Genomic DNA, 25,345 nt, shown 5'->3' on the forward strand with positions numbered 1-25,345 from the left:
GCCTAGATGGGCGGATCACGAGGTCAGGAGTTTGAGACTAGCCTGGCCAACATAGTGAAACCTCATCTCTACTAAAAATACAAAGATTAGCCAGGTATGGTGGCATGTGCCTGTAGTCCCAGCTACTCGGGAGTAGCTGAGGCAGGAGAATCGCTTGAACCTGGGAGGTGGAGGTTGCAGTGAGCTGAGACCACTCCATTGCACTCCGACCTGGGTGACAGAGTGAGACTCTCTCTCAAAAAAAAAAAAAAAAAAAAGAATCTTTGAAGTTGATGGTGCAATGGAGCATAACTTTGTGTTCAAAAAGCAATATCTTCCAAATCAAACTGAGTAAGCCTCGTTTCAAGCACACTTTTCCCTTGTTGCTAAATTGATACCCATTTCTTCTCCCCACCAAATTTGGGAGGAGCCACTTAGTGGATCTTCCCCAAAATACCAAGTAGAGTTACATCTCCTATGGCAGCTTAATGACTGAGCATGAAGAGCCAGAGTCTAAACTGAGTCCAGGATCTCACAAAATCTGCTCTAGTGCCTGCCTAGAGAACACAGCAGGGGATTTTCTGTCTTAAGTAGCTAGGCACACCATGCATCTGAAATGAGAAGCATGCCCTAAAATGTTCACAGCATGTTGCAGTTGAATGTTTTCTATCTTCTTCAGAAGATAAGCTGGAATAGTTTTGTTTTGTTTTCTCTGATTAAAAAAAAAAAAAAAGTACAACAAAATATGATGGAGAGGGGAGACAAGTCAAACAAACAATTCCACATGTTTCTTGTGCATGAGCCACTTTCACACAGGGCAATGTGTGTGCAAGGCTTTACTCTGCCATCTCACAATGCAAGAAGATGACTCTGTAAAAGTCCTTAGAGTGAGGTGATAAGGACGAGGCAGAGAGAGAGAAAAAAACCTGAAACAAAGTCTTAACTTGGGGCCAGAAAGTGTGCCCACACCAGTCCAGAAAAGCAGAGAATTCTTGCCCTCTTTTTTTATCCCCAAAGTTCTATTTCTTTGTGAAGTCATGAAGAACCCCAACCTATCCAAAATGAATCACAGAAAATCCAGTCTCACCATTTATTTTTATTTTTATTTATTTATTTTTTTTCATTCTTTTTTTTTTTTTTTAATTTATTTATTATTATTAAACTTCAAGTTGTAGGGTACATGTGCACAACGTGCAGGTTTGCTACATATGTATACTTGTGCCATGTTGGTGTGCTGCACCCATCAACTCGTCATTTACATCAGGTATAACTCCCAATGCAATCCCTCCCCCCTCCCCCCTCCCCATGATAGGCCCCGGTGTGTGATGTTCCCCTTCCCGAGTCCAAGTGATCTCATTGTTCAGTTCCCACCTACGAGTGAGAACATGCGGTGTTTGGTTTTCTGTTCTTGTGATAGTTTGCTAAGAATGATGGTTTCCAGCTGCATCCATGTCCCTACAAAGGACACAAACTCATCCTTTTTTATGGCTGCATAGTATTCCATGGTGTATATGTGCCACATTTTCTTAATCCAATCTGTCACTGATGGACATTTGGGTTGATTCCAAGTCTTTGCTATTGTGAATAGTGCTGCAATAAACATACGTGTTCATGTGTCCTTATAGCAGCATAATTTATAATCCTTTGGGTATATACCCAGTAATGGGATGGCTGGGTCATATGGTACATCTAGTTCTAGATCCTTGAGGAATCGCCATACTGTTTTCCATAATGGTTGAACTAGTTTACAATCCCACCAACAGTGTAAAAGTGTTCCTATTTCTCCACATCCTCTCCAGCATCTGTTGTTTCCTGACTTTTGAATGATCGCCATTCTAACTGGTGTGAGATGGTATCTCATTGTGGTTTTGATTTGCATTTCTCTGATGGCCAGTGATGATGAGCATTTTTTCATGTGTCTGTTGGCTGTATGAATGTCTTCTTTTGAGAAATGTCTGTTCATATCCTTTGCCCACTTTTTGATGGGGTTGTTTGTTTTTTTCTTGTAAATTTGTTGGAGTTCTTTGTAGGTTCTGGATATTAGCCCTTTGTCAGATGAGTAGATTGCAAAAATTTTCTCCCATTCTGTAGGTTGCCTGCTGACTCTGATGGTAGTTTCTTTTGCTGTGCAGAAGCTCTTTAGTTTGATGAGATCCCATTTGTCAATTTTGGCTTTTGCTGCCGTTGCTTTTGGTGTTTTAGACATGAAGTCTTTGCCCATGCCTATGTCCTGAATGGTACTACCTAGGTTTTCCTCTAGGATTTTTATGGTATTAGGTCTAACATTTAAGTCTCTAATCCATCTTGAATTAATTTTCGTATAAGGAGTAAGGAAAGGATCCAGTTTCAGCTTTCTACTTATGGCTAGCCAGTTTTCCCAGCACCATTTATTAAATAGGGAATCCTTTCCCCATTTCTTGTTTCTCTCAGGTTTGTCAAAGATTAGATGGCTGTAGATGTGTGGTATTATTTCTGAGGACTCTGTTCTGTTCCATTGGTCTATATCTCTGTTTTGGTACCAGTACCATGCTGTTTTGGTTACTGTAGCCTTGTAGTATAGTTTGAAGTCAGGTAGCGTGATGCCTCCAGCTTTGTTCTTTTGACTTAGGATTGTCTTGGAGATGCGGGCTCTTTTTTGGTTCCATATGAACTTTAAAGCAGTTTTTTCCTATTCTGTGAAGAAGCTCATTGGTAGCTTGATGGGGATGGCATTGAATCTATAAATTACCTTGGGCAGTATGGCCATTTTCACGATATTGATTCTTCCTATCCATGAGCATGGTATGTTCTTCCATTTGTTTGTGTCCTCTTTGATTTCACTGAGCAGTGGTTTGTAGTTCTCCTTGAAGAGGTCCTTTACATCCCTTGTAAGTTGGATTCCTAGGTATTTTATTCTCTTTGAAGCAATTGTGAATGGAAGTTCATTCCTGATTTGGCTCTCTGTTTGTCTGTTACTGGTGTATAAGAATGCTTGTGATTTTTGCACATTAATTTTGTATCCTGAGACTTTGCTGAAGTTGCTGATCAGCTTAAGGAGATTTTGGGCTGAGACAATGGGGTTTTCTAAATATACAATCATGTCGTCTGCAAACAGGGACAATTTGACTTCTTCTTTTCCTAACTGAATCCCCTTGATTTCTTTCTCTTGCCTGATTGCCCTAGCCAGAACTTCCAACACTATGTTGAATAGGAGTGGTGAGAGAGGGCATCCCTGTCTTGTGCCAGTTTTCAAAGGGAATTTTTCCAGTTTTTGCCCATTCAGTATGATATTGGCTGTGGGTTTGTCATAAATAGCTCTTATTATTTTGAGGTACGTTCCATCAATACCGAATTTATTGAGCGTTTTTAGCATGAAGGGCTGTTGAATTTTGTCAAAAGCCTTTTCTGCATCTATTGAGATAATGATGTGGTTCTTGTCTTTGGTTCTGTTTATATGCTGGATTATGTTTATTGATTTGCGAATGTTGAACCAGCCTTGCATCCCAGGGATGAAGCCCACTTGATCATGGTGGATAAGCTTTTTGATGTGCTGCTGAATCCGGTTTGCCAGTATTTTATTGAGGATTTTTGCATCGATGTTCATCAGGGATATTGGTCTAAAATTCTCTTTTTTTGTTGTGTCTCTGCCAGGCTTTGGTATCAGGATGATGTTGGCCTCATAAAATGAGTTAGGGAGGATTCCCTCTTTTTCTATTGATTGGAATAGTTTCAGAAGGAATGGTACCAGCTCCTCCTTGTACCTCTGGTAGAATTCAGCTGTGAATCCATCTGGTCCTGGACTTTTTTTGGTTGGTAGGCTATTAATTATTGCCTCAATTTCAGAGCCTACTATTGGTCTATTCGGGGATTCAACTTCTTCCTGGTTTAGTCTTGGAAGAGTGTAAGTGTCCAGGAAATTATCCATTTCTTCTAGATTTTCCAGTTTATTTGCGTAGAGGTGTTTATAGTATTCTCTGATGGTAGTTTGTATTTCTGTGGGGTCGGTGGTGATATCCCCTTTATCATTTTTAATTGCGTCGATTTGATTCTTCTCTCTTTTCTTCTTTATTAGTCTTGCTAGTGGTCTGTCAATTTTGTTGATCTTTTCAAAAAACCAACTCCTGGATTCATTGATTTTTTGGAGGGTTTTTTGTGTCTCTATCTCCTTCAGTTCTGCTCTGATCTTAGTTATTTCTTGCCTTCTGCTAGCTTTCGAATGTGTTTGCTCTTGCTTCTCTAGTTCTTTTAATTGCGATGTTAGAGTGTCAATTTTAGATCTTTCCAGCTTTCTCTTGTGGGCATTTAGTGCTATAAATTTCCCTCTACACACTGCTTTAAATGTGTCCCAGAGATTCTGGTATGTTGTATCTTTGTTCTCATTGGTTTCAAAGAACATCTTTATTTCTGCCTTCATTTCGTTATGTACCCAGTAGTCATTCAGGAGCAGGTTGTTCAGTTTCCATGTAGTTGAGCGGTTTTGTTTGAGTTTATTAGTCCTGAGTTCTAATTTGATTGCACTGTGGTCTGAGAGACAGTTTGTTATAATTTCTGTTCTTGTACATTTGCTGAGGAGTGCTTTACTTCCAATTACGTGGTCAATTTTGGAGTAAGTACGATGTGGTGCTGAGAAGAATGTATATTCTGTTGATTTGGGGTGGAGAGTTCTATAGATGTCTATTAGGTCTGCTTGCTGCAGAGATGAGTTCAATTCCTGGATATCCTTGTTAACTTTCTGTCTCGTTGATCTGTCTAATGTTGACAGTGGAGTGTTGAAGTCTCCCATTATTATTGTATGGGAGTCTAAGTCTCTTTGTAAGTCTCTAAGGACTTGCTTTATGAATCTGGGTGCTCCTGTATTGGGTGCATATATATTTAGGATAGTTAGCTCTTCCTGTTGAATTGATCCCTTTACCATTATGTAATGGCCTTCTTTGTCTCTTTTGATCTTTGATGGTTTAAAGTCTGTTTTATCAGAGACTAGTATTGCAACCCCCGCTTTTTTGTGTTCTCCATTTGCTTGGTAAATCTTCCTCCATCCCTTTATTTTGAGCCTATGTATGTCTCTGCGTGTGAGATGGGTCTCCTGAATACAGCAGACTGATGGGTCTTGACTCTTTATCCAGTTTGCCAGTCTGTGTCTTTTAATTGGAGCATTTAGTCCATTTACATTTAAGGTTAAGATTGTTATGTGTGAACTTGATCCTGCCATTATGATATTAACTGGTTATTTTGCTCGTTAGTTGATGCAGTTTCTTCCTAGCCTTGATGGTCTTTACATTTTGGCATGTTTTTGCAATGGCTGGTACCGGTTGTTCCTTTCCATGTTTAGTGCTTCCTTCAGGGTCTCTTGTAAGGCAGGCCTAGTGGTGACAAAATCTCTAAGCATTTGCTTATCTGTAAAGGATTTTATTTCTCCTTCACTTATGAAACTTAGTTTGGCTGGATATAAAATTCTGGGTTTAAAATTCTTTTCTTTAAGAATGTTGAATATTGGCCCCCACTCTCTTCTGGCTTGAAGAGTTTCTGCCGAGAGATCTGCTGTTAGTCTGATGGGCTTCCCTTTGTGGGTAACCCGACCTTTCTCTCTGGCTGCCCTTAAGATTTTTTCCTTCATTTCAACTTTGGTGAATCTGGCAATTATGTGTCTTGGAGTTGCTCTTCTCGAGGAGTATCTTTGTGGCGTTCTCTGTATTTCCTGGATTTGAATGTTGGCCTGCCCTACTAGGTTGGGGAAGTTCTCCTGGATGATATCCTGAAGAGTGTTTTCCAACTTGGTTCCATTTTCCCCCTCACTTTCAGGCACCCCAATCAGACGTAGATTTGGTCTTTTTACATAATCCCATACTTCTTGCAGGCTTTGTTCATTTCTTTTTCTTCTTTTTTCTTTTGGTTTCTCTTCTCGCTTCATTTCATTCATTTGATCCTCCATCGCTGACATTCTTTCTTCCAGTTGATCGAGACGGTTACTGAAGCTTGTGCATTTGTCACGTATTTCTCGTGCCATGGTTTTCGTCTCTTTCATTTCGTTTGTGAGCTTCTCTGCATTAATTACTCTAGCCATCAATTCTTCCACTTTTTTTTCAAGATTTTTAGTTTCTTTGCACTGGGTACGTAATTCCTCCTTTAGCTCTGAGAAATTTGATGGACTGAAGCCTTCTTCTCTCATCTCGTCGAAGTCATTCTCCGTCCAGCTTTGATCCGTTGCTGGCGATGAGCTGCGCTCCTTTGCCGGGGGAGATGCGCTCTTATTTTTTGAATTTCCAGCTTTTCTGCCCTGCTTTTTCCCCATCTTTGTGGTTTTATCTGCCTCTGGTCTTTGATGATGGTGATGTACTGATGGGGTTTTGGTGTAGGTGTCCTTCCTGTTTGATAGCTTTCCTTCTAACAGTCAGGATCCTCAGCTGTAGGTTTTAGCTGTAGGAGATTGCTTGAGGTCCACTCCAGACCCTGTTTGCCTGGGTATCAGCAGCAGAGGCTGCAGAAGATAGAATATTTCTGAACAGCGAGTGTACCTGTCTGATTCTTGCTTTGGAATCTTCCTCTCAGGGGTGTACTCCACCCTGTGAGGTGTGGGGTGTCAGACTGCCCCTAGTGGGGGATATCTCCCAGTTAGGCTACTCAGGGGTCAGGGACCCACTTGAGCAGGGAGTCTGTCCCTTCTCAGATCTCAACCTCCGTGTTGGGAGATCCACTGCTCTCTTCAAAGCTGTCAGACAGAGTCGTTTGCGTCTGCAGAGCTGCTGCGTTTGTTATTATTTACTGTGCCCTGTCCCCAGAGGTGGAGTCTACAGAGACAGGCAGGTTTCCTTGAGCTGCTGTGAGCTCCACCCAGTTCGAGCTTCCCAGCAGCTTTGTTTACCTACTTAAGCCTCAGCAATGGCGGGCGCCCCTCCCCCAGCCTCGCTGCTGCCTTGCTGGTAGATCACAGACGGCTGTGCTAGCAATGAGGGAGGGTCCGTGGGTGTGGGACACTCCCGGCCAGGTGTGGGATATGATCTCCTGGTGTGCCTGTCTGCTTAAAGCGCAGTATTGGGGTGGGAGTTACCCGATTTTCCAGGTGTTGTGTGTCTCAGTTCCCCTGGCTAGGAAAAGGGATTCCCTTCCCCCTTGCGCTTTCCAGGTGAGGCAATGCCTCGCCCTGCTTCAGCTCTGGCTGGTCGGGCTGCAGCAGCTGACCAGCACCGATCGTCTGGCACTCCCCAGTGAGATGAACCCAGTACCTCAGTTGAAAATGCAGAAATCGCCGGTCTTCTGTGTCGCTCGCGCTGGGAGTTGGAGACTGGAGCTGTTCCTATTCGGCCATCTTGCTCCGCCCCCTCACCATTTATTTTTAAATAACACATCTAGTCATATTATGGAGAGTCATAAATAGCATATATAATTAAAAATTCAGGCATTTAAAAACATGTGTGTAGCCTTCTAAAATCCAAGGAAACATTGAGAGCTATTTATTTTTGAATATGAGCATTGTTTGGGTGGCAATCTTTGAAGGTTTTCTTTTACTAGTGAAAGACAATGATATATCTTGCCCCAGTGAAGGCAAACCCAAGGAAGCCTTGTAAGGTAGAGACAGGGGGACTCATTAGCCAAGACTTTTCCTTTTCAGAAGCCAATTCATTTTGTTGAATGATTTTTATCAAATGTCTTCTGAAGAAACTGCAATGTCCATCCTGAAATTTTCCTTTGCCGGCACCTATTGCAAAGAGTGTATCTGATTCTAGATAATTGTTTCTGATTTGTGTGAGGGCTACTGTCCTTTCGCATTTGCTTTCCTATTGATTTCCACAGCTATGTTTGTCCTTCTGTGAGTATGAGAGCCATAGCTCTGATGTGACCCCTGGTAGTGAGTGTACATCTACATATAAGTGGTATAGAGCTTCCTGGCTCTGAAACATGTGTGAGCACACAGCGCTTTCTTTATTTTTTAATCTCAGGATCAGTGGATTTATTGGGATGGTGCTGACATAAAAGATGAAATAAAACAACTGTGTCTAACAGCTGCACAAAATTTGGATTCATGCGAACTGCTCTGACATCACACATTCTGCATGTGAGTTCCATGAGCAGTCTCCGTATGGTGCTAATACAATAACATGCCTACAAAGTCCCTGTGGTTTATGGTGTGATGAACTCCAGAGCTGAGGAAACAAAGCCAGGAAGCCTACACTATTTGCTGAATGGAGCTGACTTTGGGTAATATCTTGTTCTCACTGAACTACTCAGTTTCACTAGGGATAAGAAGCCAGACTGGGCATGGTACCAACAACAAGCTTTATGTTGGGATGTTGGTCACCACTCCTCTAATGTGGTAGGAGAGAAGTCTCACAATTATTTTTGCCTTACTCCATAGAAAACTAGATGTGGGAGTCCAAATGGGTGATGGATGGGTAAGTGAAGCAAGTTTACCCCTTCTAGGCAGTCAGGAAAAGACAGGTAAAAAGAGAGAAAGAAAACATACGTAATGTCTCAATGCAAATCCTGGAAAGTTGAAGCAATCCTTCGCTGGGAGGCTGGAGTCATGCCCAGGGTACATGGTAGCATTGATCAGATCAGTGACACACCACACTGACCTACAGCTATAAACAAAAGCCGCACATGTTCTCTTTCTTCTGCTAAAGACAGGGGCTACAGGAATTTGGCAAATAGTTGTGTTGTTCTGACAGACTACATATGTAGCCTAGAAAAAAAAAATCTGTTCTTATTTAATTTTTTTAAAAAAGACTCAAAGTCACTTGGTTATCTATTGGTCAATTAACCACACAGAGGAAGACTTTTGAAAAATGTCTAGCAGCAGCTCAGCTTTCCCTGTTTGCTCAGCATAGCTGGATTGTTTCCCTCACATCAGTTGCTAGGATCAGAAAGTATACACTGCAAGTGTAGCATTATAAACAAATTCATCTGATAGATTTTTCAGGTCCAGCGAACTTATAAAATGCAATAGTCATTTGCACAAGAGAATGACTAAGTGGATACATCAAGTCGTGGCCCCTTCTATTTTAAAGCGGCCATCTATTGGCTGTATGTAATGGTGCATCCTAGCTCTGTTGGGCAGTATAAATACACAAGCAGAAAGAGATCTATCAGAGCTGAATTTCAAGAGTTGTGAATGTGGAGACAGAGAATCTTGGGCATAGGTGTGATTTCCATGGTCTGAGGAAGAGCAATATGAAAGGGAGAAAAAAGAAAGTAAGGCTAGGAGAAAAATCAGAAAAGTGATATAATTCTCAAAAGCCTATCAAGCATTTTCATATACAAAACATCCAATATTACCTAGCTAATTTTTTTTCTCCAATGGAAAAGCTTTAATTTTCTTAAAAGAAATTGTTAGAAAGACAAAACTACATTAATAGAAAAATTACTTCATAAACAATTTTACTAAAATTTATTCACTATAAAAATGAGAAACTCCTGTGATTTTAATGGACACTTAAGCAAAATATAAGTTAAGAGATAAGCTAAATAATGGAATCACCATAGAGTGCATTGTAAAGCCAGTTTAAAAATTCTCCTTTATTATGACCATCATGCTGTTCCTCTCCTCTGTCATGATGGCCAATGCAGAGATGATTGTCAAAGAAAAGCAGATGGGTTTGTGAGGAATTCTAATCTTCTAATCTCCTGGGGCCCACTGTGGTGGCTTAGATCTACCCCACTGCTGCTGAAATCAGTGTCTATTTTGGAGCTCTAGGCAGGTTCTAGAGCCTTCTCTAATTACCCCAACTGGAATTAAACAAACTATACAGCGTTAATGAACTGTGTGGCCACATCTGCCTCTGCCAGACACGGTACAGCCCTGCTGCATGCTGTTAGGTTACCACACACTAATTATCCTTTGAGTTTTCTGCTCATTCTTTTCCAAACAAGGCAGCCCTGCCAACTTGTCAACAGGGCATTTACTCTAAAAATGAAGTTACTTTATTTTTTGCCTGAGAATGCCCACAGTCACTTTCTCACAGACAAGAATGGAAGCAGGATTGTATCTTTTTTTTTTTTTTCCCCTGCCTCTTTAAATTAAAAAAATCTCTGTAAGCTAATATATACCTTCTTTAGTGGTTACCGTAGTGCTGCAAGTTTTTCTGATTTAGACCAGAGAAGAAGAAATGTCACCATTCTCAGCTGGTAAGAGAAAAAAAAAAACAAAAAAACCATGTAGGTGGATGGTGTGAAATTTAAGCAGACTTGGGAAAGAACTAATCCACATGTGGAGTTCTCCGCTGGAGATGTGTTTTGACAGCTCTCTGGTAATATCCTGTTTTGGTTTGCCCACTTCATGTTAATGCAAGAGGCAGCATGTTATAGCTGAAACAGCAAGGGTTTTGAGGTCAAGTGTCCCAGCCCTGACACTTTTAGTTAGGCCAGTCACTTACTTCTCTGAGTTTCAGTTTCTTCATCTGACAATTGGAGATCAAGATACCTAACTCAATGAGTTGCTGTGAGAAGTTAAATAACAATAAATATAGAAGTACTTTATATCACTGCTTGCCACTTGCTATAGCTGTGTGACCTTGTGCAAATTACTTAATCTCTGTGCCCTGGTTTCTTCATCTGTAAAATGAGGGTAATAGTAGTATCTTTGCCCCTCTGAGTTGTGCTAATGATTTAATAAATTAAGATATGTAAAGTGCTTAGGATAATGTTTAGCACTAAATGTTTTCTGTGATTTCCATTTATTAGATGCTATACATGTTATTTTTCCAGATGTTCTTGACTTAATACTAACTTAAATAGAGCAAAACCTATATTTATAACTCAACTATTACTGAGTATTTTGTCCAAAGCACTAAGATAGGTTCTGTATACAAATATAAATTAGGTGGATGATGATCTATTTTGCAAAAGGAAATAGTAAGGCACTGCTTCAATTCAACAATTCGCTTTGACAGCACCCACTATTGTTTTCAACACAATGCAGAATATGAAGCATGAAACATATCCTCCAGGAATGTTTTAAATATATTCTTATTCTAATATGAATGCATAGTCATGATAGAAAATTTTAGAAAATATTGATAAGCAATAATAATAACGATGATGCTATAAAACTGAAATCACTACTATTGCACTCTATGCCACCACCAAGAGATACCAATGGTTTAAGCTATTTTAAATCAAAATTTAATTTTTTAATTGGTTGTTTGTGTGTGTGTGTGTAACTGTTTAGGTGCATAAAATTGGAATCAAATGGCTTTTTAAAAATGTAATAGATCATAAACATTTTTCCACATCACTAAGTATTCTCTCCCTTATTATTATATTTTACTTTTTATTTAGAAATAGTTTTGAAGTTGAAGAAGAGTCATACAAAGTCGTACAGACATACTTGGAGACTATGCAAAATTCTGTTTCTACTTGAACATTCACCCATTCTTTTTAGAATCCTTGGAGGATTTAACCTGCAGCAATGGTTACTATGGGGTTTAACGGTACTTTTGTATTTCCCCCAGGCCTTCTATATTTCCCCCAGGCCTTCTATGTTTATAATAACTGAGATTCTTTTCTTAAAAAGAGCTTTCCCTTTCTCCCACTTATGTATTTATTTAATCATTTATTCATTTATTTGTGGGATCATGGATATTTAATTTATTCTTTTAGTTATAAACTAACATGGTACTCTTATTATTTATTTTGTTGCTCAAATTGTTTCATGGGAGCTTTTTCAGATTGGTTCCTGCACATTTTTTATGTTATTTATTTATTTATTTATTTATTTATTTATTTTTAAATTTCCTTACATTGAAACACCACAAGATATCCAGACTCATATTTGTTTCCATTGCCCCGGCCCTAGAATCAGACAGTTCTCCAATGATTCCTGGTTCCTATTATTAGAGGACAGTATTTAGAAACTGGTATCATTAGGAGTTAGGTGCTCTCCTTTTAACCGAGATATCATTGTTTCTAACCCCTTTCAGAGGATACAGCTTGGAGATATATGTGCAGATATATATCTGTGTGTGTGTGTGTATATATATACACACACACACGCACGTGCACTAACTCATACACATAGATATATCTATATATCTATTTCTGTAAGTTTTCTGTAAATATTTACATGTATATGTATGTTTTAATTTTTAAAATTATAATTTAATATATACAATGGATAATATACCATGGCCAAGAGGCAATGAACTAAGGAATGTAAGACTGGTTCAACTTTTAAAAAATCAATCATTGTAAGCTATTAACAGATTACAGAAGAAAATAGATGCAGAAAATGCATCTGACAAAATTCCACTTGTATTCATTTCTTTTATTTCTACAGCAAAGTAGACATAAAAGAAAACTTGTGGCTGGGTGTGGTGACTCATGCCTGTAATCCTAGCACTTTGGGAGGCTGAGGCAGGTGGATCACCTAAGGTCAGGAGTTCAAGACCAGCCTGGCCAACATGGTGAAACCCCATTTCTACTAAAAATAGAAAAAAAATTAGCTGGGTTGGTGGCACACACCTGTAATGCCAGCTAAGTAGGAGAATCGCTTGAACTTGGGAGGTGGAGGTTGCAGTGAACCAAGATCATGGCCATTGCACTCCAGCCTGGGCAGCAAGAGCAAAACTCCATCTAAAAACAGAAAGAAAAAGAAAGAAGGAAGAAGGAAGGAAGGAAGGAAGGAAGGAAAGAAAGAAAGAAAGAAAGAAAGAAAGAAAGAAAGAAAGAAAGAAAGAAAGAAAGAAAGAAAGAAAGAAAGAAAGAAAGAAAGAAAGGAAGGAAGGAAGGAAGGAAGGAAGGAAGGAAGGAAGAAAGGAAGAAAGGAAGAAAGGAAGAAAGGAAGAAAGGAAAGGAAAGGAAAGGAAAGGAAAGGAAAGGAAAGGAAAGGAAGGAAGGAAGGTTGCTTAAGTTAATAAAAAATATCTACAAAAAAATCTACATCTAACATCACAACATCACACTTAATGGTAAAAGATTGAAGACCTTTTCTCAGAGATGGAGAACAAAGCAAAGGTACCTTCTTTCACAATGTGCATTTAATATTACCCTGGGAATACTAGCCATTATAATAAGACAAGACATATAAATAAAGGGAATGTCAGCTCTATTCACAGATAACGTAACTATGTAGATATCCTACATAGATATTTCTAAACAACTTACACACAACTTCCTAGAACTAACTAATGAATTTAATAAAAGTCTCAGGATATGAAGTCAATGCATACAAATCAATGGTATTTCTATATAATAGCAGGAAAACTGGAATTCAAAATTAAAATAACAATACCATTTATAATAGCACCAAAAATCACGTAAGTATAAAACTGAAACAAATTATGTGGGATCTGTATGCTGAAAAGTACAAAACACTGAAGAAAAATCTAAGAAGATCCAAATAAGTGGAGAAATATACCATGTTCATAGATGAGAAGATTCAGTACATTAAGATAGATGTTAATTCTGCCCAATTTGTTAGATTGATTCAGTGAAATTTCAATCAAAATTCCAGCAGCGTTTTATGTAAATGTTGACTGCTGGTTTCAAAATTTATACAGAAAGGCAAAGGAACTAGACTTGCCAAAAATTTTTGAAAACAAATAATATTGGGGGACCCCCTAATTTAAAGTGTTATTGTAATGCTACAGTAATGAAGACTATGGTAATGTAGAAACAACAGACACATATATCAGTGGAACAGAGAAGAAAAACCAGAAATAAACCCACATAAATACAGTCAACTGATTTTTGACAATGATACAAATGCAAGTCAATAGAGAGAAGAAAGTCTCTTCAAATAAGTGGCCTGGGAACAACTGAATGTCTACATTTTAGTCTATCTCGGCTACCATAACAAAATATCACAGACTGGGTGGCTCATAAACAATAGAAATTTATTGTTCACAGTTCTGGAAGCTGGAAATTCCAAGATCAAGGTGTGGGAAAATTTACTGTCTAGGGAATGCCGGCTTTCTAGTCCATAGACAACCGTTATTTTGCTGTGTCTTCACATGGCAGAAAGGCCAACGAACTCTCTGGGTTCCCTTTTATAAGGACCTTCATTAACTAACCACCTCTCATAGCCTTACCTCCTAATACCATCACCTTGAGGGTTAGGATTTCAACTTGTAAATTTTGGGAGAAACACAAACATTTAGACCATAGCTGTCCACATACTAAAACGACAAAAAAGAATCCCAGCCTGTATCTCACGTCTCATATAAAATTAACTCAAAATTGATCATAGACCTAAACATAAAGCATAAAACCATAAAACTTTTTTGAGAAAAAAAAAAAAAAAAACAGGAGAAAGTCAGGCTGGGCACGGTGGCTCACACCTGTAATCCTAGCACTTTAGGAGGCCGAGGTGGGCGGATTACGAGGTTGGGAGTTCAAGACCAGCCTGGCCAATGTGTATATGACCTTGGGTTAGGCCACTGAACAAAGGTCAGCTTTGTAGTTCAGGAGACATTTGACAATGTCTGCAACATTTTTTATTGTTATACTTGGGGCCTGTGTGTGTGTGTGTGTGTTTGCACATGCATGCACACATGCACACTACAGGCACTGATGTGTAGAGACCAGGCCAGGAATACTACTGAACATCCTACAAGGCACAGGATAGGTCCCCACAACAAATAATTATCTGGTCTAAAATGTCAGTTGTGCATCTGTTGAGAAATCCTGAGTTAGGAAAACAGGTTTTAGATATGACACCAAAAGCATGATTTATGAAAGAAAAAATTGATAAAGTGTATTAAATTTTTAAAAAACTTCTGTTCTGCAAAAACTTTGGTTCTTTGATTAAAAGAATAAAAAAGACAAGCCACAAACTAAGAGAAAATATTTTAAAATCACATCTGTCAAAGGACTTATATTCGAAGTATATAAAGAACTCATATACTCAACAACCAGAAAACAAAAAACCCAATTTTACAAAACAAAAAATTGAATCAGAGTTTTTACTAAGGAACATATTTAGGCCAGGCGTGGTGGCTCACGCCTGTAATCCCAGCACTTTGGGAGGCTGAGGTGGGCAGATCACGAGGTCAGAAGATGGAGACCATCCTGGCTAACACGGTGAAACCCCATCTCTACTAAAAATATGAAAAATTAGCCAGGCGTGGTGCACGCACCTGTAGTCCCAGCTACTTGGGAGGCTAAGGCAAGAGAATCGCTTTAACCTGGGAGGCGGAGGTTGCAGTGAGCTAAGATCACGTCACTGCACTCCAGCCTGGGTAACAGAGCAAGACTCCATCCTCCCTCCCCCACAAAAAAGAACATATTTAGATGTAAAATAAGCATAATAAAAAATGTTCTTTAGTAATCATTAGGGAAATACAAATTAAAACCACACTAAAACACCCACAACGTGCCTATTTGAATAGCTATAATTTTAAAGCCTGGCAATCTGAAGTGCTGGTGAGAATTCTGAGCAATTGGATTCATATACATTGCTGGTAGGAATGCAAAATGGTACAGCCACTTTGGGAAACAGTTTGGCAGTTTCTTATAAAGTTAAACATATACCTACCATATGACCCAGCAATCTCATGCCTAGCTATATATCCAAAACAAAAGAAAAGATGTTCAAACTATAGGAGAGGATTCTCTCTACCCTTCAAATTCTTACAGACTCTTATAACAAAAGGTAGATTAACAAGAGGGAAACAATCAAATTTAACAACATGTATACCTTATTATACATGGGAGATACCCAGAGAAATAAGTAAATCCCAAAGGTGTGGTTTTGATTTCAGGCTTAAATACAATTGTCTACTGAAATAAAGAGGGAAGGATGTGAGGAAGGACAGACATAAGGAGATGCCCAGGAAAGTGGGATAACAAGGGTAAGATTTCTTACACAGATATAAGTCTGGTACCTTGTTCTTTGATAAGAGTCTCTAGTGATATAATGTCCTTTTCTTCATAGACACCCTTACAAATGGAGATTTCCTTTATAGACATAAATGTCCTTTATAAAAGGGCAACTTCTACTCTGTTTTCAGATCTTCTTCTGTGTCTGCAGTTTCTCAAAATGATTAGCACAGAACAATCCATATGCCAAAGAAGCATATTTTGGGGTGGCATATTCTGGTCTCCTACAATACAGAAACCTATAGGTAAATATTTGTAGCTGATTTAAAAATTGGAAACAACCTAGATGTACCACAAACTGTGGTACATACATGTAATGGAATGCCACCAGCAGTAACCCTGAATGAACAATTGATTCACAAAACAACACAGATAAATCTTACCTGCATTTTGAGAGGCTAGACCCAGAAGTGTTTGATTTTATTCATATGGCACTCTGGGAAAAGCAAAACTATAGGGAGGAAAACAGATGAGTAGGCAGCGGATCAGGGGTTGGGGGGTGGGTTGTCTAGGAAGGAGTAGCACAAGGAAACTTTGGGGTCATGGAATTATTATGTATAGAATTATAGTGGTCCATAGTACAATTCTGTGCATTTGCCAACACTGATAGAACTATACCACAAGAAGTGAATTTTATTGCATGTAATTTTTTTTTTTAAACTCAACCAGGATAAAGAAAACGTGGCACATATACAACATGCAATACTATGCAGCCATAAAAAAGAATGAGATCACGTCCTTTGCAGGGACGTGGATGAAGCTGGAAGACATCATTCTCAGCAAACTAACACAGGAACAGAAAACCAAACCCTGCATGTTCTTACTTATGAGTGGAAGTTGAACACTGAGAACACATGGACACGGGGAGGGGAACATCACACACTGGGGCCTGTCGGGGGTCTGTCTTCCTCCCTTGTTGGGCAAGGGGAGGGAGGGCTTAAAACCTAGACGATGGGTTGCAGCAAACCACCATGGTACATGTATACCTATGTAAGAAACCTGCACTTTCTGCACATGTATCCCAGAACTTAAAGTAAAATTAAAACAACAACAACAAAACCTCAACCAGGATATGAGAGAAAAGATGGAATGCAGATTGTGATAAATGCATTTTACTATGTTACAAATTAATCATATAACTTCCCTGAAAGGGATGGGGAAGAAATAAGCTGACCTGAGTAAGGGTCAACTAAATAAAGGTTTCCAGAAAACCCTTCAGCTCCCCTAAGTAACTTTGGAAAACAGCACCGGACCTGCCCCAGTGAAACCTGGTGCCATAAGCCCCCATGTCCCAGTCTCCAGGCTGGAAACTGTGGACAAAACTTTTAAGATGCTCCAACACCAGCTCTATTCTGTGCCTTCAGATTTTGAACCCGTTGTTTCTTCTGATACTTTAGCTCTCTAATAAGTTCAAAAAAAGTTCTGAATTTGAAGTTAACTCAGTTACCTTCACTGTAAGTGTAAGAATGGTGTGTCTTCTATCTCTCTACAGAGTGGAAGTCCTTTCTTTCCATTTTTAATGGCTGAACTGTATTTCATTAAATGAATGTGTAATTTACTTTATTTAACCAATCCCAATCACTTACTATTGTGCCTGTAGGCAATTTTCCACTCTTTGCTACTATAAACAAAGTTAATTGACCCTTGTAAGCATCTTTGAGTTGCTATAAAGGAATACCTGAGGTTAGGTAATTTATAAAGAAAAAAAGGTTTATTTGGCTCATGGTTCTGCTGGCTGTACAAGAATCATGGTGTCAGCATCTGATTCTGTTGAGGACTTCAGGTTGCTTCTACTCACCGTGGAATGCAAAGGGTAACTGCTGTGTGCAGAGATCCCAAGGCAAGAGAGCCAGCAAGAGACACAGGAGGAAGGGGCAAGGCTCTTCTGAACAACCAACTCTTGTGAGAACTAATAGAGTGAGAATTCACTCATTACCATGAGGATGGCACCAAGCCATTCATGAGGGACCTGCCCCCTTGACCCAAACACCTCCCAGCAGGCCTCACCTCCAACACTGGGGCTCAAATTTCAACATGAGCTTTGGAGGGGTCAAATATTCAAACCATAGTAACGGGAGAAGACATTTCCTTATGAAGAAGCAATATACATTGAAATACAATCTATAGAATTGATATAGACATTATTCAATCTGCAGAAGCACATGTTGGGACTGAAAAAGGATCACACTAATGAATTCTGTCATAGATGTGTCTCTTGTTCTCATTTTAGAATAAATGATATCCATATCAGATTATCTGGGTGATTAGTACAATGGCTTTGATTTAAAAATATTAAGCCTACATATTGGCTGTTCCCTGATGCTGACTGCTATAGCCTATGTGCTCTACCCAACCCAGAAAGGGAACCTCTCCTTCACCCAAACAGGCAGCTGTATCAGTGTTTGGGTGAAAAGGAAGATGGATTTCAGCTGCCCTAAAAAACAAAGAAAAGTTGAAGATGGCTTCTTCCCCTTCTCCCCCTCCTCCTCCTCCTCCTCTTCCTTCTTCTTTCTCTTCTTCTTCCTCTACCTCCTCCTCCTCCTCTCCCCACCTCTGCTCCGCTCCTCCTCCCCCAACTCCTCCTCTTCCTCCTCCTTCTGTGAAATAAGCCTGACTTACTGGTAGGAGAGTCTGTCTTGAATCAAAAATGGGTTAACCGGGCATGGTGGTTCACGCCTGTAATCCCAGCACTTTGGGAGGTCGAGGCAGGTGGATCACTTGAGGTCAGGAGTTTGAGACCAGCCTGGCCAACACGGTGAAAACCTGTGTCTACTAAAAATACAAAAATTAGCTGGGCGTGGTGGCAGGCACCTGTAATCCCAACTACTCTGGAGGCTGAGGTGGGAGAATGGCTTGAACCCGGGATGGGGAGGTTGCAGTGAGCCAAGATCATACCACCACACTCCAGCCTGGGCGACAGAGCAAGACTCCATCAAAAAAAAAAAAAAAAAAAAAAAAAAAGGTTAACTGAATTACAACAGGAAACCTCTCCAGTGACTGCCCAGCTTGCTCCAGGTCCCAGTGGGCGAAGACAGCATCTCATCCCTACTTCCTTCAACTCTGGACTTAACAGGTAGCTACCCTAAGGTGCCCTGGCAAAGTGATCTGGACCTTGGGATTTCTGCTTTCAGGACTGCCTAAAGAAGAATGAATAGTTGCCAAAGGAAGAAGCAGTAATCAGGAACCCTGTCTGTAAATGTAGCTAATTTCTATTTAATTGGCGAGTAACTACATTTAAAATAAACACTAGTTGGTAATCAAAAACAGGAGGTTAAAGGATAGGCCATTGTAGAAGCCAGAGAGAATTACTGGGCCAAAACAGAGCTGGGGGAGAGTGGAGAGACTCGCTGCTTCAGAGAAAACGTGGTCAGGAGAAGAGGAATTGTCGCTGCTGTGGGCCTCACAGATCTCATAAAGATTTATATCTGGTTTTATTTGTGTTTGTTAGTCATCAACGAAACTGATTTTAATCACCAACTGGTCTTTAATTATAAAGCATTCATTCCTTTATTACATAAAAATTAAAAACACATGTAAGCGGCAATTTTAAAACTATCAAACGGGATGAGTTTGGCACATCCTTGTGCAACCCCAGAGAAAGAGGCAGAGATTGGACAGGTTTCCAGAAAACCCTTCAGCTCCCCAGGCATTTGCTGAACCCCTGGCTGCTGGCAGTATGGGATTTCAGGCAACCGCGGAGACTGCTCCCCTCCAGGAGAAGAATGTGGAATCCGCAGTGCTGGGTTAAGGCACATCCGCTGCCAAACTGTCTCCAGCATGTGTAATCCCTGCTTTTCGGCACCACCCAAGATGTACTAATGCGCCTTGCAAAGACTCACTCCCGTGGCCTGTGGGGTTCGGCATTGAAAGAGGGGGTGGGAGAGGAAAGGAAAGAGAAGGGGAAAGGGTAAGAATCGCTGAGTGAGATCCCTAGGCTGTGAGCAAGTTCTTCAAATTGAGTTTTCCTTTGAGGCAGACATTTTCCAGTTAAACTTTAAACTCAAACGCTTGTCCTATTTATCTCCAAAATGCAGGCTATGTGTCTCCCTCCTAATTAGCATGAAATTATTTCTTCTTTTTCCTTCATTAGAAATTAGGATTGATTTTTTTAAAGATAAAATTTGTATTCCTGCTTAATTTTTAGACTCATTTGGAAGCAGTGCATTTTTATCAGAGGGACTGAAAAGCCTTTCGAGAATCAGTCAAGAAAAAGGAATGTGCATGAGAGTCACGGTGAGTAGCACTTCTCATCAAACTAGCTGCCCAGGGGTGTTAAAGTGCTTTCTAAAAAGGGAACTAACAGGGCTGCTCACCATTTACTGTTTTCTAAGAGCCTTAGCTAAATTAATCATAGCACACACCAGCCCTGTAAGGTAAAATGATTCCTGGTGTTTTGAAAGCAATCAGCGATCCACAAAAAGGGAGGTAATGTCCCCCAGAACCAAGATTAAAACTCCGACGTTGAGGGAATCTCCACTCCCTTCCTGTCATCAAAGGCCAGCTTGTTTGTGTCCAAGCAGGGTCTTGGGTGAGCCAAGCTCTGTTAAAGTGGCCACAGGAATGAGAGGCCACCACACAAGTGAGGATACTGGAGACAGCCCGTCTTCTGGGGCTGTGTGAATGCAAGTTTAGTGGTGGGGGCTGTCACATTATAAGTGGACAGGTGTGAGTCCCAGTCCTCCTGCTCGGAGACTCAAACCCAGCTGAGGCTTGCCCAGGAGGTGCTGGCTTCATCCTGGGCCACCCACACACTGGCAGGCCTGTGCACATGGAGGCCAGTTCCCTTCCTGCATTAGCCATGGCATGGATTCCTAGTCACATCTGTACAGCCAGAGCAAAAGCCTGTAATTTCCATAGAATCCAGTTCTTTGAGTCAGAACTCCAGATAAGTGTTTGTTTTATTTTTCTTTACAGGTCACATCATGTGATTGTGGGGAAAGCCTGGCCTATCGTGGAGGGAAGAGACTGGGTGAATTATTTGAAAAGTAAGCCTGTGAATTGATGTGGAGGAACAACAGCCTGCCTCTTATCTGGAGCCTTTCCAAGGAAAAGCAAAGCGGACCCCAGAAGGCTTCCTGGGAGATAGTTTAATTCTGAAAACAAAGCAGTACTTCACCTCTTGTGTGTTGGGTAGAGCTGTAAAACAGAACACAGTCAAAATAGTCATTAGGGCCACATCAATGTCTGCCCAAAGTCAGGCGGGCATTCCCAGGAAGCTGGGGAGCTGTGGCAGTTGCACATGTCAACCTCCTTTCTCCATTGTCGCACAGCAGAAGAGCGTGTTCCATTCCACTGAAGTTGGGGTGGGGGGGTTGAATAATTTATTGACTGAAAACTGGGGGCCTGAGTTAGATGGTAAACAAGTTTAGAGTGCTGCTTTTTGTTTCTTTTTAAAGTTATGTTTGTTTTATATATTGAAGTGCTTAAAATATATTTTAAAAATTCAAAACACCCCAGAAATTCAGCAACTTGAGGAGACAACAGTGACGAGCATTTTATGGCAACATTTGGACACTTGAAAGATTATTTCAGGAACCTTAATGCTGATAAATGAGAGAAGGGACAACTTCTAACTATAACATGTCGGCACCTGAGTACAGAGATCAAAACAAGAGCGAGCATTTCAAATTCATGTTGTGAAGCACCTACAAAAAGATTATTCTGTCAGCCTTCACAATGTGGACAGTTCATCTTTTCATCTTATCAAATAAAAATATACCCAGATTCTTGAACAGGCATTCAGTTAGGAAAAGAGGGGGGGTGATGAAATGTGTTCTCATTCAGCAAACACTTTGCAGATATTTCTAGTCAAAGATCCCTGTGGTCTAGGCTAGTGAGAGAAAAACGTGCCCTCTGCCCAGTGACAGCGGCTTCACGGGGATCAGCTTTCACCAATGCAGGCAGGGGAACAAAGGGCAGCTTCATCTGCCTGCATCCCACAGGCCCTTGTGCAGAGGAGTTCCATTTCAGTGCCCATCACATGACCTCTGAGGCCAAAACCCTTTTTAATAATTCTGATTTTGAATATCAAATGGAAATGAAAAGTACATTTAGGAAGGAAGGGCTCTATCCTTATTGAAGAACACGCTCTATGCAAACAGGTTGGGCAGGCACTAGTTCTTGTAGAGCTGTGGTTCTCAGCTTTAGCAACACGCTGGATCACCTCCTCTAAAAGGTACCGATGCCTGCTTTCCTCCCTCCTCAGCCCCTAAAGAAAGTAGAATTTAATTGCTCTAGGGTGTGGTCTGGGCATCAGGATTTTTTTTTTTTTTTTTAAGACAGTCTCACTGTGTCACCTAGGCTAAAGTGCAGTGTGCAATCTTGGCTCACTGCAGGCTCGATCTCCCAGGTTCAAGAGATCCTTCTGCCTCAGCCCCCCTAAGTAGTTAGGATTATAGGCACACACCACCACACCAGGCTAATTTTTGTATTTTTTTGTAGAGATGGGGTTTCACCATGTTGCCTAGGCTGGTCTTGAACTCCTGAGCTCAAGCAGTCCACCCGCCACAGCCTCCCAAAGTGCTGGGATTACAGGCACAAGCCACAGTCCCTGGCCAGCATCAGGATTTTTGAAAGCTCCCCAAGTGTAGTCAAGGTTGAGAACAGTTGCTATAGAGTGATTTAATACAGCATTCAAGGCCTCTCATAATCTAGCCTCAGCCTAATTTTTCCTTCCCCCACCCCATCTCAGCCTGTACATAAGCCACAGAGACGTTCTCACTGGTCTCTGAATGTACTTGGCTCATTCGTATTTCCAGGCTGTCTTGCACATACATTGTCTGACTCTGGGCACCTAAGGAAAGCTCAGCTCCAGTGTCCTCTGCTCTTCTGTGAAACCTTTCCCGTCAAGCCCACCTTCACTACTAGGTCACTCCTTGCTCCTTGATCAGATGGAAGAATGCTTTGTGCATGTCTCTGCTGGAGCCCTTCTCACTTTACATTAAAGATATCTGTATCCAGGTCAGCCCACTCCTCTTCCCCAATAGTATGTGGATGCTTTGTAGTTTCAGCAATAAGCACAGGGCTTGGTTTCTATGAATACTTATTGAGTGAATGAATGAATGAATGAATGAATGAATACCAATCTTGTACATTGTTGATGTTCACCACATTGAACCCAGTTCTCAAACCAGGATCACTTGGGAGATTCTGAGTCAGTAATTTGAAGGTCTGTATCATTCTTAAACAAAGTGTAGTCCATAAGCCAGCAGTTGTTATATTATCTGGAAGCTTGTTGCAAATGCAGAATATGTATTTCAACAAGATCCTCAGGCAATTCATATGCACATTACACTTTGAGCTATATTTTTAACAAGCTCCCAGGTGATTCCTTTGTAGCCTTGCTGCCGACTCGCATTTGGTAACCACTGTTCTAGACCTTCATTTACTGAATGGAGTGGTCCCTGTGTGATTGCCTGGAGGTTTCTTCTAGTCTCCCATTTTTCTTCCTAGTTAACAAAGCCCAAATTTTGTTTTGAAGGGTGATCAGCCCTTCACCCACCAGGCCTTTGCTCAGGGAAGCTTGATCCCACCTTTAGACCCCATATTGGGACTGAGTAGTCCAAAGGCATATCTCATTCCCCTGGTCAGGGATTAATTTAGGGGTAGACATGTGACCAAATTCAGGTCAATAAAATGTGAGTCTGCAGGGGCAATCTAGAAAAAGTGTCTTCTTCCTTAAGAGAAAGCCACAGAAGGGGGGAAAAAAATGTCTCAGGACATTGTCCTGCCTAAACATGATGCCTTGGACATTCTGCTTCTGTCTTGCTACCTGCAACACAAGGAAAGCCAACACTGAGGGGTCACAGCAGAGGGACGGAAGGCACCTGGATCTTATGACATTGTTGAGCTCTTTTGTCTCTTGACTTCTAGTTATGAGATGTAACTATTTTACTGTTAAAGTCATGTCTGTTCCTTGCAACCAAAAGCATTCGTTGTTATACTGAATATAGTACCATATTTATTCAATCAATAAATGCCTGGCAAATACCCAAGTATGAGTAATTGTAGTTTGTCTCCCAGCTGTTCTTTCAAGTAAAAGTGATGTTCCATGACAAAACCGGCTAGTTTTGCTTGTAACACAAACAACTGCACAAGTGCTTTTTCCTTGAGACAAATACTGTACTTTCATATGCAACAGATGTATGTGCTTTATGCACATTCCCATTTCATAACACAGAGTATTAGAAACATGTATGCTTCAGGGTTGAGATCTCATAAAATGAGTAGTTTTCACAGCTTCATTGAGGACACTCTTAAATGAAACTGGCAGGGTTTTTTTCTTGAGTACTATGAAATGGGTGGCAGTAAAGAATACAATAGCTATTAATATAGTTTGGTGCTACTGCCTTGAAATATGCTAAGGCATCAGCAGTTTTCATCATCGTTGCTTTGACATCATCAGTGCAGGTGTCAATACAGTGAAAAAGGTAAATGGCATCTTGGTGTGATTATGGAAGTAGATTGATCTAATGAACCACCTGAAGTAACCTTGGCCTTCCCAGGGATCTTAGAGAACTGCTATAGTGGTGATTACTTGGGAAATAAAGTCTCTTAGGAGAAGTTATGGATACAAAATGGTTATTGTTGAGGCCTGGAAGATACTGAATTATGTGCCATATCATGGTTCTGACTACTTTATTTGGGTCAATGTCACTATTGCTTCAGTGATTGCCAGCACATGAGGCTGGTAACAGAGGAGTCCTAGGAGTATCCAGGTGCTGAGGTGCTTGTGAGGCCTTAGGATGGAGGGCACAGGAAATGGGCTCACCCAGTGCTACCAGTTACAGACTCATTCACAAGACTGTGAATCCACAACTAAGTTCTTTATTTCCCTCTTCAGCCTGTCAGCCAATTTATCTTGTACTCAGCTTAGAAACGCACTATTTAATGTAGTGTGATTTCTGTTTATAATTCTTAAAATACTCTTATTAGTGAAGTCGTCTAAGTTCAGCCTTTTCTTGGGCTAACATTTCTCTGATGTTGAATAACTATTAAATAATGAATGTGTTGTTTCACTCTGAGGGGCATCAAGATTCCCTCAAGTAGCACCTCCCCCCATTGCTTGCCAGAAATAGGCATTTTGGCAACACCACAAAGCACCAACTTTCGGGGTCTCATTGAACCAGTCCTTGTTTCCAGGAAAGAAAACCCATGTTCTTGAGACAGAACAAATGCTCTAAAGACTGAGATTTTCTTTTCTCTTGCTAGAGAGGGAAGAATGACAATGGTTTGCTTGGATTCCTATAGTGGGAAAGCCATCTAGAAATTCCAGCCAGGCAGATCTCTCTCGCATGGAGATACTGTCCCTTGACTCATGAATGCACTGTGGAATTTGCCCTGGTGCCATCTGAAGGGTTAAAAAAAAGGATCCTATTCCTTACTAGCAGTGATGCTGAGGGTTGAATCAAATTAGGGAAAAGGCCAGTCATGCTGCTCGCCTTCTATGTTTACTGAGATAATTTCTTAAAGCACAGAAGCAAGACAGACAATCCAAAAGATCGACATGAACTTGTTCTGCAGAGTATAGTTTCTGTCTTACTGCATTGCTATGAAAAAAAAAAAAAAAAGAGAGAGA

The 25,345-nt window shown here is 40.5% G+C and overlaps 1 long non-coding RNA gene across 1 annotated transcript in view; it reads left to right on the forward strand.

Annotated features, from left to right (window-relative positions):
- LOC140713476 (uncharacterized) overlaps window positions 1–23,765 on the forward strand; it is a 77,896-nt gene extending 54,131 nt beyond the window's left edge. The window contains exons 2-3 of the long non-coding RNA XR_012095560.1: window positions 19,913–20,001; window positions 20,683–23,765. This is a non-coding gene — a long non-coding RNA (uncharacterized lncRNA). The remainder of the gene's footprint in view (window positions 1–19,912; window positions 20,002–20,682) is intronic.
- Window positions 23,766–25,345: the final 1,580 nt, after the last annotated feature.

This window comes from Chlorocebus sabaeus, chromosome 15 (assembly GCF_047675955.1).
Source record: "Chlorocebus sabaeus isolate Y175 chromosome 15, mChlSab1.0.hap1, whole genome shotgun sequence".
Taxonomy (NCBI): Eukaryota; Metazoa; Chordata; class Mammalia; order Primates; family Cercopithecidae; genus Chlorocebus; species Chlorocebus sabaeus.